The following is a 15,315-nucleotide window of genomic DNA, read 5'->3' on the forward strand; positions in this document are numbered from 1 at the left end:
GGTGGAAATGTAAACTGATATAGCCACTATGGAAGATGGTATGGAGATTCCTTAAAAAACCAGGAATAAAACCACCATATGACCCAGCAATTCCACTCCTAGGCTTATACCCTGAGGAAACCAAAACTGAAAAGACACATGTATCCCATTGTTCACTGCAGCGCTATTTACAATAGCTAAAACATGGAAGCAACCAAGATGTCCATCAACAGATGAATGGATAAAGAAGTTGTGGTACATATACACAATGGAATATTACTCAGCCATAAAAAGGAATGCCTTTGAGTCAGTTCTAATGAGGTGGATGAACCTAGAACATATTATACAGAGTGAAGTAAGTTAGAAAGAGAAAGATAAATATCATACTCTAATGCATATACATAGAATCTGGAAGAATGGTACTGAAGAATTTATTTAAAGGTCAACAATGGAGAAACGGACATAGAGAATATACTTATGGACATGGGGAGAGGGGAGGAGAGGGTGAGGTGTATGGAAATAGTAACATGGAAACTTACAGTACCATATGTAAAATAGATCGCCAACAGGAATTTGCTGTGTGGCTCAGGAAACTCAAACAGGGGCTCTCTATCAACCTGAGGGGTGGGGTGGGCAGGAAACGGGAGGGAGGGTCAAGAGGGAGGGGACATATGTGTACCCGTGGCTGATTCATGTTGAGGTTTGACAGAAAACAACAAAATTCTGTAAAGCAATTATCCTTCAATAAAAAATCAGTAAATTTTTTAAAAAAGAGCTGATGCAGCCTAACAAATAAGATAAATAAAAAATATTTTTAAAATTCCCATATGGCCTATGGGAGTCCAGTATGTAACAAATATTGTAATTCAAATCAGTGGAGAAGGTATAGATTGTACAGGAGGTTAAACTGAGACATTTGGGGGGAAAAATTAACTACAATGCTACTTTTTAGGATATACCAGCTCTCTCCCACTCTTGTCAAATCTGGATGGATTAAAGATTTAAACATTTAAAGATATGTAAGAGACTAAAAGCATATATAGGAGAACTTCTGTGTGTGTATGAGAGAGGCATGTGGAAGTAGAGAAGCCTTTCTAACACAGCTCTAAATCCTGGAGTCATACGTGAAAGTCATACTACAGGCTTCATCTGACTCCATGAAAGTAGAATAGACAGTTCATAAAAAAAAATTCCTATATACATATAAAAATATACTCAACCTCATAAATAAAGAGAATACTTTTTTGTTTATCAGGCAGCTCTTGAAAGTTTCAAATAATATTGGTGAAAGAATGAGGAAAGAAGGAGTATTTTCATATACTCGTTGAAAGTGTACATGATATACATTGTGAAGTCAATTTGACACTATCAATCAAATTTACAAAAACACGTAACATTTCCTTAACAACTGTACTTTGATATTATGGCAAAAATATGACAAGATGTTTATTGCAGCATAGCTTGTACCAATGATTATGAATGTAATAGAGACAATCTAATTGTGTAAGGGAAATAAGCTAAATTAAGATGCATCCTTGTGATGATGCAATGTTATCGAACCATTAAAAAAGCCATGAAAAATTACAAAATACATAAATAAGTAGAAAAAACTCATGCTATATAAAAATGTTTAAAACATGTAATAAATAAAAACACGATCACAGGTATACATTTTTTCAAAAATGTTATATAGGTAATATAAAAGTAGGCATATGCATATGACATTTTTTTTTTGAAGTGAAAACTGTTAAATGATTATCTTTAGGGAGAAGATCCAGGGAATGCTGTGTGTGTGTGTGTGTGTGTGTGTGTGTCTGTGTGTGTGTTTCTGTGGGGGGTGGGGGGCAGTAGGGGTGGGAGTAAGACATGAGGAGAAATTAGTAGGAATTCACTAGGAAAAGGTTGATTTGAGCTAAATTATGACTTGTCTTGAATCCCAACTTAAAGATTTGGAACTAGATCTGTATGTGATGGTAAACAATTGTAGATGTTTAATACATTTTTAAAAAAATTTTGAGCAAATACATTACCATAGCTGAAAACTGAAAGAAAAATAAATGATATGTAATGAAGACTTTTCATCCTCCCAGTTTGTATCTCCCCAATACAGGGAACCACTGTTATTTTTCTAGTATTTCCTTTGGAGTTTCTTATATTTTTATAATCAAATATCACTATGAATATTTTTGATATATTAATGATGGTTATTTTTCTTTTTATACAGAACTGGAGTTATTACAAGTACTGATCAGCATCTTGCTTTTTTTTTTCAACTTTATGTTTGGGAGAACTTTCCGTATCCCTACATACAGATATGTATCCTTATTTTTTTAAATGGTGACCCTCCGTTTTGACATATTTATTCATGTATTTCTGGCAGGGCTGGGCTTTTCCCAGGTGAGGTGCTTGGGCTTCTCCCTGCAGGGGCCGCTCTTGCTGCATAGCATGGGCCCTAAGGCTAGCGGCTTCGGTAGTGGCGGCTCATGGACCTCAGCAGTTGCAGCTTCTGGGCTCTAGAGCCCAGGCTCAAAAGTTGCGGCACACGGCTTCATTGCTCCGTGGCCTGCAGGATCTTCCTTGATCAGGGATAGAACCTGTGTCTCCTGCATTGGCAGGTGAATTCTTTACCACTGAGCCACCAGGGAAGCCTCAGTATACTCAGTTTTTTTTGTACAAATGTACAATATTCCATTGTAAGGATCACCAAAGCTTATTTAATTAATTCACTTTTGTTGGCTGGATTGTCTCTAAAAAAAAAATTTTTTTTTCAAACAATAGAGTTCTACATACTCAAAAGAATAATCTTTAAAATTTTCAAATTTAAGTAAACAGGGACATCAACATTTTAGGAGAGATACTGGCCATGAACTAACCAATTGGCTTTTATGTGTATGTTCCAGTTAAATATTAGCCCTGAAAAATCTTTTTGCATATAATCAAATATATCTGTAGATTGTGGAGTCTATAGAATCCACAGATGTAGTCTCAGAAACAGAACTGATGGACTAACTGCCAAACTGTCCTTCATAGGAGTTATGCCAATTTATATTCTCATTGGATCTTTCTTTCTATACAACCTTGTCAGCAGAGTGTTATCAAACTTTTGCCAGATAGCTGAAAAATAATATTTCAGGATAGTTTTAATTTTCATGTTTCTTAATATAAATGAGGTGAAACTGAACAACTTTTCATATATGTAAGGGACATTTGTGGGGTTTTTTTCCTAGTGAAAAAAATGTTTATCTCCTTTGCCTATCATCCTAAGTTATTCTATAGGTTGATATCTTTTATTTTTTTCTTGATTTGTAGGAGCTTTGATGCAATAAGGAGATGAACTTATTGTTCAGGATTTGAATTACAATCTCTGCCCCTCAGTTAACCAGTTATCTTTAGACTTTACTTCTGGTGTTTTCACTCCATGCTGATTATTTTTCCCTTTACAGCTTCTTGATTTTAAGTCAAAATTAGGAAGCCTTCTCCTATTCCAAGATTGTAATAGAGTTCTCCAATGTGTTCATTTAATAGTAGTGAAGTTTTCACATTTAATTCTATGATCTACTTGGAATTTCTCCTGCTGCCAGCTGGGAGGTATGAATCTAACTATGCTTTCAAACTGCGGTGCTGGAGAAGAGTCTTGAGAGCCCTTTGGACTACAAGGAGGTGAAACCAGTCAATCCTAAAGGAAATCAACCCTAAATATTCATTGGAAGGACTGATGCTGAAGCTGAAGCTCCAATACTTTGACCACCTGATGCGAAGAGCTGACTCACTGGAAAAGACCCTGATGCTTGGAAAGATTGAAGGTGGGAGGAGAAAGGGGCCACAGAGGATGAGATGGTTGGATGGCATCACCTACTCAATGGGCATGAGTTTGAGCAAACTCAGGGAGATAGTGAAGGACAGGGAGGCCTGGCATGCTGCAGTCCATGGGGTCACCAGGAGACAGACACTCTGAGCGACTGAACAACAAATGTAGTTTCACTGAAGATTTCTGCAGTTTGTCTTATACAACATCATGGCCATTTCCTATACTCATGAATGATTTGCCCGATACAAAGTGTTGGGATGTATTTTCTACCCAGTGTCTCTCTATTCATAATTGACATTTGTAACAGACTGCCCAGCTGATAGCTCTTGCCTCCATTCCTTGCCACAGGCCCTAACTTCGCTTGGACAACTTGCCCGCCATGATGTGTTAGGGTCATTAACCCAAGCCTGCTGTTCTTCTTCTCCAGGACTGGCTTCAGTGGTGGCATGTGACCTCTTTCTGGTCAATGAGATGTGGGGAAGGTCTGCTGGAAGGCTTCTAAGAAAATTTTCCTCTATTTTAAACTGAGACCAAGAGGGGAAAAAACAATCCCTCTTCCTCCATTGTGTTTACTTGAGAATCCCTGGAGAAGGACATGGCAACCCACTCCAATGTTCTTGCCTGGAGAATTCCATGGACAGAGGAGCCTGGCAGGCTACAATTCATAGGATCCCAAAGAGTTGGACATGACTGAAGCAACTTAGCATGCATGCCAGGCAGTGAGACAGACGACTTCTACCTCTGAGAGGAGCCTGTCGAAGATGAAGTCGCCTGCTGTGTTTAGCTGAGCAGGACGATAAAAAGAATCTGAATCCAGGTTGCTGTCATCGAGATACTGAATTAACCACTTGCAGCCACTCTTCCTTTGGACTTCTTGTTAGATGAAAATAAATCTTCTTCGTTGTTTAGTAGTGAGCAATGAGTTGTCTTCTAATTGGAGCATCCTAATGCAGTGGCCCACAAGTGTTGCACATACCACGGAATTCACATCACACAAACACTAAGCATCCTTGACAAAAGTTCCTGTGTCTTCAGGTTTGTTGTTCCCCCTCACATGTTAATGTTTCTGACGTGTCTTCTGGGCAAGCTCAGTGCAATGCTACTACAACAGAGTTTTGACCAGAACATTCATGAAATTGAAAAAATACCGGAAACTGGAAAAACAGGTGTATAAAAACCCACATTATTTTAGGTTTAAACATTTGACTTATATTCCAAGCTGAATGTTTTATAATTTTACTTTCCTGTATTTAATGGAGCAAAATATCAGCAATATATTCACAATCTATACATAAAAAAATTTTTTTTAAACATTAAACTGTTCATATAGAGGTGCACAATTTTATTCCTTTTGCCTCGGGCTTCAACATGGCTTGGCCTGGCATTGTTGAATCCAGTTATTATTTAAAATTGTGCTAGGTTCATTATTTATTTTTGCATTAATCTTGATTTTTTCAAAATGTTGCATAAGAATAGTATTTTTCTGGATTATTGAGTTGTTTGGTGCTGCCTTAATTTTTGCGCCTGAGCTGAGAAGCTCACTCACCTTCTTCTAGTCCCAGGCACTGTGGTCGCCATGTCTCTAGGGCAGAGTGTCATGGGCAAAGTTTCTAGATGGTGTGGCCTGACTCTCTGCTGTCCAACTGTTGGGATTTACAGCCCCTCAATTCTAAAGGTGACTCATTTTCCAGAAACATTCTGGGTTCCCTCCTTCTATTTTTCTCCTTGCCTTACTCAGCATCTACATGTTTGGAAAAAAGCCTCCTGCATCCTACACCCACCCCCTCACCCACCCCACCTCTACAAAGAATCTCTGCTGAATAAACCCTGGCAGCAGTTTTGTGTGTGGAACTTTGACTTATGATTTAGAAATGCGAAAGCCAGTTGTTTATTTTGGATCAAGTCAGCAGATTGTCAGACCCAAGGCAATATATGTAAAATGCTCTTTGGAAGTTAAATTTATTTTTTTTACAATAGCAAGTGTTTTTCTCTTTTCTAACCCATAGGCAACTGAAGCATTTTCTGCATTCAGGCTGGAACAGGAGACATTTTCAGATAAATTACCTCTTGCTACACTCTGGAGACATCATTCATGCTGCTGCATTGGAACTTGCAAGGAGAGGGTATTTGGCAGGTTCTTACAGTGGACAGAAAAGGAAATTGAAAGTGTTTTTCCTAATATAGTAGTCATTGAGATAAAAGGTTTGGGCAAAGCAATTTTTACATTTAGGCCCTAGATACTTTTTAAAGATGGGATTCAAATTGATTGGTAAGTACTATGGCAGAAATAAATAATCGAAATCAGTGGGAAAATGTCAATTTCTCAGTTCACAGCATTTTGGAACGTCTGTTTAGCAGGAGGCTTAGAATGTGGCCGCTCCACTGTGCAGCTTGTGCAGACGTGAGAGAGCCCATGGCTCAGCTGAGACTTTGAGCTCCAGTATCTTCATCTTCTTGCTGCTGCTGTCAGACGACAGCTTATTAGTATTTAAATCAGCTCATAAATATTTCCTGGAAATTCACAGTTGCTTAAGCTTCACCACTCTTCATTTCCAGCTCCCCTTCTTTAGTCTTAGTTCAAGCCTTTGTTTCTTGGGCTGATAATATTGCAGGAGGGTGGGTTTCATTATGTATTCATCTTCTGATATATGCGGATGACAAAGGAAGGGCGAAAGTCCTCTTAGAGAAAACGATGAGAAACACAGAAAAGATGCAGAAGGAAATTTTACTCCATTTCCTTTGTACAAATACAATTATCTAATGATGGACCAAGGAAGTCTGTATAAAATAAGAATAGCCCCAAAGCATATGTCAGCGCAATTTGATCTGAATGAATGTTTCTGTCAAATACTCTTGAAAAGCTTTGAAACACAGATGATACATTTCACTGGGGTCAGGCCCTGGATGCTCCCACTGGGGAGATGGTTGCATGGTTACAAAACCTCTTCTGTTCAATGTAAGAGCTGTATTTCTAATTATAAAACAATGATGACAGAGAATGACCAGTTCCATCATGATGTTCTGTATAGTTCTTAGTGTTCTGCCAGAGTTCAACCCTAATACCCATATACAATCCCAGTTCTTTGAAATGAGTATGAATAAAATTTAAGCAATAATAAATGTATCATATTTCATTGAATTTAAAAGATCATGGCATCTAAGTGCCATAATTGTATATATCCCTGAGAAAGAAAAAAGTGCTACTGATTAAAGTACAACATACTGTTGATTGTAAGTACATCCTCATTTCAGAGGTGTGAAAAAAGAATGAACCAATGAAATATGTCTATTTTAAAAACAGCTTGTTCTGAAATAATAAAGATCATTTGGCAGTTGTATTACTTGAAAGAATGTTGATAATAGTGCTAATCTCTTTAGCAGGAATATATACTCTAAGAAGCAATGACCTTTCCAAAATCACATACCCAAGCGATGTGAGAAGCGCAAAGAGGCAAGACTCTTAGGACAGGCCCTGAGAGTCTGTCCAGGGTAGGTTACACTGACGGAGTCTCGTCATGGACAGTCCCACGGCAGTCAGTCCTGTTCTCCAAAAGTCTCCTAGAGACCAACTCCAGACAAAAACATATCTGCCAGGCCCAGGCAATTAAGATCGCATTTTGGGCTACAAAACACCCAATCCTATTAAATATAGCCTATAGACAACTTAACCTGTGATTCAAGACCCCACAAAATCTGATCTGAAACTAGTTTTTAAAAGTTTTTCCGGTCTTACATTTAGATCTTTAATCCATTTTGAGTTTATTTTTGTGTATGGTGTTAGAAAGTGTTCTAGTTTCATTCTTTTGCAAGTGGTTGACCAGTTTTCCCAGCACCACTTGTTAAAGAGGTTGTCTTTTTTCCATTGTATATCCTTGCCTCCTTTGTCAAAGATAAGGTGTCCATAGGTTCGTGGATTTATCTCTGGGCTTTCTATTCTGTTCCATTGATCTATATTTCTGTCTTTGTGCCAGTACCACACTGTCTTGATGACTGTGGCTTTGTAGTAGAGTCTGAAGTCAGGCAGGTTGATTCCTCCAGTTCCATTCTTCTTTTTCAAGATTACTTTGGCTATTCGAGGTTTTTTGTAAATGTAAGACCAGAAACTATAAAACTCCTAGAGGAGAACATAGGCAAAACACTCTCCGACATAAATCACAGCAAAATCCTCTATGACCCACCTCCCAGAATATTGGAAATAAAAGCAAAACTAAACAAATGGGACCTAATGAAACTTAAAAGCTTTTGCACTACAAAGGAAACTATAAGTAAGGTGAAAAGACAGCCGTCAGATTGGGAGAAAATAATAGCAAATGAAGAAACAGACAAAGGATTAATCTCAAAAATATACAAGCAACTCCTGCAGCTCAATTCCAGAAAAATAAATGACCCAATCAAAAAATGGGCCAAAGAACTAAACAGACATTTCTCCAAAGAAGACATACAGATGGCTAACAAACACATGAAAAGATGCTCAACATCACTCATTATCAGAGAAATGCAAATCAAAACCACAATGAGGTACCATTACACGCCAGTCAGGATGGCTGCTATCCAAAAGTCTACAAGCAATAAATGCTGGAGAGGGTGTGGAGAAAAGGGAACCCTCTTACACTGTTGGTGGGAATGCAAACTAGTACAGCCGCTATGGAAAACAGTGTGGAGATTTCTTAAAAAACTGGAAATAGAACTGCCATATGACCCAGCAATCCCACTTCTGGGCATACACACTGAGGAAACCAGATCTGAAAGAGACACGTGCACCCCAATGTTCATCACAGCACTGTTTATAATAGCCAGGACATGGAAGCAACCTAGATGCCCATCAGCAGATGAATGGATAAGGAAGCTGTGGTACATATACACCATGGAATATTACTCAGCCATTAAAAAGAATTCATTTGAATCAGTTCTAATGAGATGGATGAAACTGGAGCCCATTATACAGAGTGAAGTAAGCCAGAAAGATAAAGAACATTACAGCATACTAACACATATATATGGAATTAGAAAGATGGTAAGTAACCCTATATGCAAAACAGAAAAAGAGACACAGAAATACAGAACAGACTTTTGAACTCTGTGGGAGAAGGTGAGGGTGGGATGTTTCAAAAGAACAGCATGTATACTATCTATGGTGAAACAGATCACCAGCCCAGGTGGGATGCATGAGACAAAGTGCTCGGGCCTGGTGCACTGGGAAGACCCAGAGGAATCGGGTGGAGAGGGAGGTGGGAGGGGGGATCGGGATGGGGAATAAGTGTAAATCTATGGCTGATTCATATCAATGTATGACAAAACCCACTGAAATGTTGTGAAGTAATTAGCCTCCAACTAATAAAAAAATTAAAAAAAAAAAAAAGTTTTTCCCCCTCCAACTTTTCTATATGTAATCCCATACTTTCACCAAATTAAATTATTGAATTTTCTTAAACACATTGTGCATTATCTCAATCCTCTGTCTGCTCATACCAGAGTTTCTCCAGCTTGGCTCTACTGACACTGTGGGCTGGATTATCCTTTCCTCTGGAGGGCTGTCATGTGCATGACAGGATTGTCAACAGCATCTCTGGCTGCTGCCCACTAGATGCCAATCACACTTCTTCCCAGCAATCAAAAATGTCCCAGACATTGCTGAATGTCTCTGGGAGTAGGAGGACAAAATTACCACTGATTAAGAACCTCTGCCTATACCATGCAGGAATAGGGAAAGAAAGAATGCAGACTTTGGTCTTAGACGTTCATGAGCTAGAGGACATTTGAATTTGGTAGCCACTCCTTACCCATACTCTCTTTCTAACAGTATCCCATTTTCTTTTTGGGAAACAACCTTTCACCACTGTATGTTGACTTGATGGGTCTCTAAATCTTGGAGACAGTGTCTTGCCCACCACCTCCAATTGGTGGACATGTGGAACTGAGCTTAGTCAGTCTAGCACTTTCTCTTAGGACATGGACCATCTTGAGCAGAGTGAAGGCAAAGATGCTAAAAAATGTTGGTTCAAACTGACTCCTAAGTGAGGGGGTTGAAAATCCCTTTTCTCCTTATATCTGTCCTAATTCCTATTAGGACAGGAGTTTCTTCCTGACTTGGGTTTCTAGATTTCCATCCTCTTTTTATCCCTCTAATAAATGACATTTTTTTGGTTAAATATGCCAGAGCTGTATTCTGAGGCTTATCTGCAAAGGTGCCCAATTGAGACACTGCTATTGATGAGCTTTGTGTCTTGAACCAGTCTCTTAACATCTCCAAACCTGTGTTTCTCTTCTGCAAAGTGAATGTAAAAGCTTTCAAAATTGCAAAAGATGTGTTCCCCATAATCTCTGCCTCTCTAAATCTAGGTTCTGTCTTCAGTTCTGGCAGTGAATGAGATACCGCCTCTGCCCCTGCGGGCTCAGTTTCTCCCTCTGACAAAATTAATGGCAGGACCCAGACAATACAACAAAGCAGATAAGCCATTCTGAGTAGAAATGCTTCCAGTCGGGCAAACAGTATTGGCTGAAGCTGGCCTTTATCCTGGGCACCCCTGTACCTCACTCCCCTTTGTGCTCACTCCTTGCTAGTGGCCTCCCTCCCTCCAGAGGGAAGAGAAGGCTCCTGTCGAGGAGCTTTATGCACTCACTGTTCTGCAGACCCCGCCAGCCGAGGATGCTGAAGTGTCTGAGATTCTGCAGTACTGCCAGGTTAGCAGCAGGAACAAATCAGAGAATTCAGGGTCAGCATTTTCTGTTTCTTTTCTGACAAACAAGGTCAGCTACTTCTTTGAGCACTCCAGTTCCAATGGCCGGGAAACACAAAGAGACAAAGAGGGCAAGGTTTTCCAGAAAGGCCGGTGGTTAGGCACAAGGTGGGTTTAAGTTTCCAGCTTTTGTTGTGGGAGAAGAAAGTTCTCCTCATCCCAGGCCTCACCTTTTCAGAGCGGGGGAAACAGAATACAGGGTGAGAGCCTCTTTTGTACTCCTGAGCTTCCTGCGCTGAAGTGCCAGGTGCAGAACTGGGTTCCCAGGGGAGTCAGATCATCATTTTCTGTTTACGCCCATTGATCCTGAGTCTTGCTGTTTATCACTACTGCCAAATCTGAGCCTTGAAACAGATGAAAGAGAAGGATGCACAGGCCAGTGAAAGAAACAGATGCTCTGGATTTCAGAGTATGCGAGAAAGCAGAGGTTTTGGCCAGATGAGAACCTCAGCTGAGGGGCTGTGCGTTCTTTGTCTCTCCCCTAGCAACCCCCGGCCAGATAAGCCCTTTAAACTGGAGGCAGCCTGTGTCCCCAAACGTCTCTCTGTGTGCCTTAATATTTCTAATTCTCCAGGTGTACATATTACAGTCTTTCCTTGTAACTGCTGCTGCTAAGTCGCTTCAGTCGTGTCCGACTCTGTGCGACCCCATAGACGGCAGCCCACCAGGCTCCCCCGTCCCCGGGATTCTCCAGGCAAGAACACTGGAGTGGGTTCCATTTCCTTCTCCAATGCTAACTGCATAATTACTGCTATTTTGGCTAATGAAGCAGGAGGATATAGGTATATTAGACAGGGCTGGGTGAGCTGAAATCCTAGGCCCTGGTAAAAAACCATCCCTGTTGGGCTGCCCCTCTTTCATTAACTTGGTAAGCATTAAACACTCTGTTGTCTGAGCATTGGCTCCTTTTAAAAATGTTTAATGAAATATGAAACGCTCTCCTTGAGCAGAAGAAAAGTGAGACTTCACTCCAGACCCCAGGTTTTCTATGCGACATCTTTACCTGGAGGCTCCACTGTTCACTGGAAATCAGCATGTCCAGAGATGGACTCGTTCAGATACACACTACTATATTTATCATAGATGGCCAACAAGGGCCTACTGTTTAGTACAGGGATCTCTGTTCAGTGTTCTGTAACAACCTAAAGGGACAAGAATTTAAAAAAGGATAGATACGTGTATATGTATAACCGAATCACTTTGCTATATACCTGAAACTAACACACCATTGTAAATCAACTATACGCCAATATAAAATGAAAAAAAAATTTTAAATACAGAGAAAAAAGAAAAAATGAGGAACTGGGAATAAATCAATCTTTATCAAAAAATGGGCTCATATCCTTCACCCACAAACTTCTTTTCACATGTCCCCTCTCTTGGTGAATGGCACCAGAATCCCCATGGTTTATCCAGACACCTGGAATCTACCTACACCCCCCACACCACCCTGCTCACATTCCACAGGTCAGTAAGGCCTGCCTGTCTCTCAAAACCATCATCTGCTCCTTATCCCTCCTCAGTTCAGTGGCTCAGTCGTGTCTGACTCTTTGCAACCCCATGGACTGCAGCACCCCAGGCCTCCCTGTCCATCACCAACTCCTGGAGCTTACTCAAACTCATGTCTATAGAGTTGGTGGTGCCATCCAACGAGCTCATCCTCTGTTATCCCCTTCTCCTCCTGCTTCAGTCTTTCCCAGCATTAGGGTCTTTTCAAATGAGTTAGTTCTTCACATCAGGTGGCCAAAATATTGGAGCTTCAGCTTCAGCATCAGTCCTTCCGATGAATATTCAAAGGACTGATTTCCTTTAAGATGGACTGGTTGCATCTCCTTACAGTCCAAGGGACTCTCAAGAATCTTCTCCAACACCACAGTTCGAAAGCATCAATTCTTCAGTGCTCAACCTTCTTTAGAGTTCAACTATATCCCTCCTGCCCCACCCTTATTTCAGGATTTTCTCAGGTCATTTCTCACCTGGGCTCTGATAACACACTTTCTTTGACTGGTATTTAGTTCTCCATCTGCTTTCTTTCACTCTACCCTTCAAACGGCTGCACACGTTACCGTTCTAAAACGCGAACTCTTCTATGGCTCTCGCCTCTCTAATGCCTTTGTTTCGCAGTGCATAATCCAATTCCTTGGCATCGAATATCAGTGGATTCTGGCCAACTTTTCAGACTCACATTCTGCCATTTGTTTTGTACCAAGCACTCTGATCATGTCAAACTACTTGAAGTTTCCTAACTGGTCCATGACACTTCACACCTTCATCCCTACATGCATGCTCTCCATTCATTCATTCCATAAATATTTACTAAGCATTCACTAAATATACACCAGGGTGCTTCAAAGCTCCAGAGATATAGTAGTGAGCAAGACAGGAAAGTCAAGTCTCTATTGTCTTGGGATACCCAGTGAGAGGAAAAAGGCAACCAGTCTCAGATCATATAGGAAAACTTAATGTTTTCCTATTACACTTTATCCTCAAATCCCAGGCTCCTCCACAATGTAAGGGCTATTTTTAGGACTTTGGTGTGTATCTATAACATTTTGATGCATTTTCATATGTACAATTGTATACACAGAAATATATAATTAATTCACATAAACACCACATGTAAAATATCCTGGAACTTTCTTATTTTATCCAACAATATGTCTGAAAGGTATTCCACATCAGAATAAATAAATCTCTATTTTAGCTACATAGTATTTTAGCGTGAAGGACATATTTCTTTTGACAGTATCATGATATTTTCTTAGGAAACCACTTCCTGTACTGTTTGTCCATGGGTCTAATAAGATTCTCTTCTCCATCTAGACCAACCTAGACAGCATATTACAGCATATTAAAAAGCAGAGACATTACTTTACCAACAAAGGTACATCTAGTCAAAGCTATGTTTTTTTCCAGTAGTCCTGTGTGGATGTGAGAGTTGAGCACTGAAGAATTGATGCTTTTGAACTGTGGTGTTGGAGAAGATATTTGAGAGTCCCTTGGACTGCAAGGAGATCCAACCAGTCCATCCTAAAGGAAATCAGTCCTGAATATTCATTGGAAGAACTGATGCTGAAGTTGAAACTCCAATACTTTGGCCACCTGATGATTCATTGGAAAAGACCCTGATGCTGGGAAAGATTGAAGGCAGGAGAAGGGGACGACAGAGGATGAGGTGGTTGGATGTTATCACCGATGCAATGGACATGAGTTTGAGTAAACTCCAGGAGTTGGTGATGGTCAGGGATGCCTGGCGTGCTGCAGTCCATGGGGTCGCAAAGAGTCAGACACGATTGAGCAACTGAACTGAACTCCATCTAGAAGCCAGACTAAGATTCATATGGGCCAATTAGCATCACAGGAATGGTGCCCCTATGTTGGCCAGTCAACATCATCCCCAAGACTTTTGTTGTTTGCTAAGAGAATGGTACCCCGGGCCTTCTCTTGCCTTTGTGTCTACAACCTGTGAGCCTGAAACATTCCAGGAACCACTATTATTACTTTCAGCAGTCTTCTCCAGAGAGTACCCTGGGACCTGATTTCATCTTATAATCCAATTCTATGTGTTTCCCATATTTTAAGGATACTTTACAATTGCTGACTCACAGAGAGCATTGCATTTTGCTTCTCAGGTTGGTTTTAGATTTTTAAAAAGTAAATCTTATTACTTCTCTTATTTGGTAACTAGCACCCCTGCACCTGCTTGCATGCTCAATCATGTCTGACTCTTTAAGACCCCATAGACTGTAGTCCACCAGGCTCCTCTGTCTGTGGGGTTTCTCAGGCAAGAATACTGGAGTGGGTCGCCATTTCCTCCTCCTGGGGATCCTTCCAACCCAGGGATCGAACCTGCATCTCCTGTGTCTCCTGGATTGGCAGGCAGTTTCTTCACTGCCTGAGCCACTAGAGAAGCATTGCTTGTAGTTATCTATGTACTCATCTTTCTCTGGACTGGACTCCTTACAGATCAACATAACTGATTATTATCAATATTAAACAAAAAATTCATTAATTAATCATTAATATTAAACACAAACTAATAACCATCTGGCTGGCATTTGGTTGTCATTGATAAATGTTTGCTGAATCACCTACAAGGAAACAGTGACCTTGCATTCACCTTTCCTGGATGGTCCCAGAGACTCTAGCACTTTTTAATGTACAGAATTTGTGTATGACCTTGTGATTGATTACCATTCAGCAAATATTTACTTCTTCCACCAAGATTCCACGAAAACTGTACACTTCCCCTCCCTTGGCTTCTGCTTCAGTCACTTCTTCTGGCCAGTGGGCTATCAGGGGATGAGATGCAGCAGAAGCTTGGCACGCCATCTCATCTCCTGCTTTTTTCCACAAGAGCCTGCCTCAGGTAGACGCTGGTTCAAGGATGAGAGACGCATGAAGCAGGTCTGGACGCAGCCCACAGCCTGGAGCCTAGCTAATCTGACCCCAGCTTCCCTGTGGGCACACGAGTGGGAGCAGATGTTTGCTGTTGTCTGCCACTGAGATTTCAGTGGTTTGTGATGCAATATCATCGTGGCAATAGCCTACAGAAACACATCTGCCTCAGGACCAAACGAATGCTACACAGCTGTGTTTAAAATGCATAACCAACAAGGAACCCCTGCATAGCACAGGGAACTCTGCTGGGCGTGACGTGCCAGCCTGGAGGGGAGGGGAGGTGGGAGGAGAATGGGTGCATGTATATGCGTGTATATGCATGTATGTGCATGTATGTGCATGGCTGAGTCCCTTCACTGTTCACCTGAAGCTATCACAACATTGTCAATC

The 15,315-nt window shown here is 40.7% G+C and overlaps 1 long non-coding RNA gene across 1 annotated transcript in view; it reads right to left on the minus strand.

Annotated features, from left to right (window-relative positions):
* Positions 1-15,315, minus strand: part of LOC122442947 — a 158,733-nt gene that overhangs the window by 35,135 nt on the left and 108,283 nt on the right. The gene's annotated exons all lie outside the window — the stretch shown is intronic.

This window comes from Cervus canadensis, chromosome 6 (assembly GCF_019320065.1).
Source record: "Cervus canadensis isolate Bull #8, Minnesota chromosome 6, ASM1932006v1, whole genome shotgun sequence".
NCBI lineage: Eukaryota > Metazoa > Chordata > Mammalia > Artiodactyla > Cervidae > Cervus > Cervus canadensis.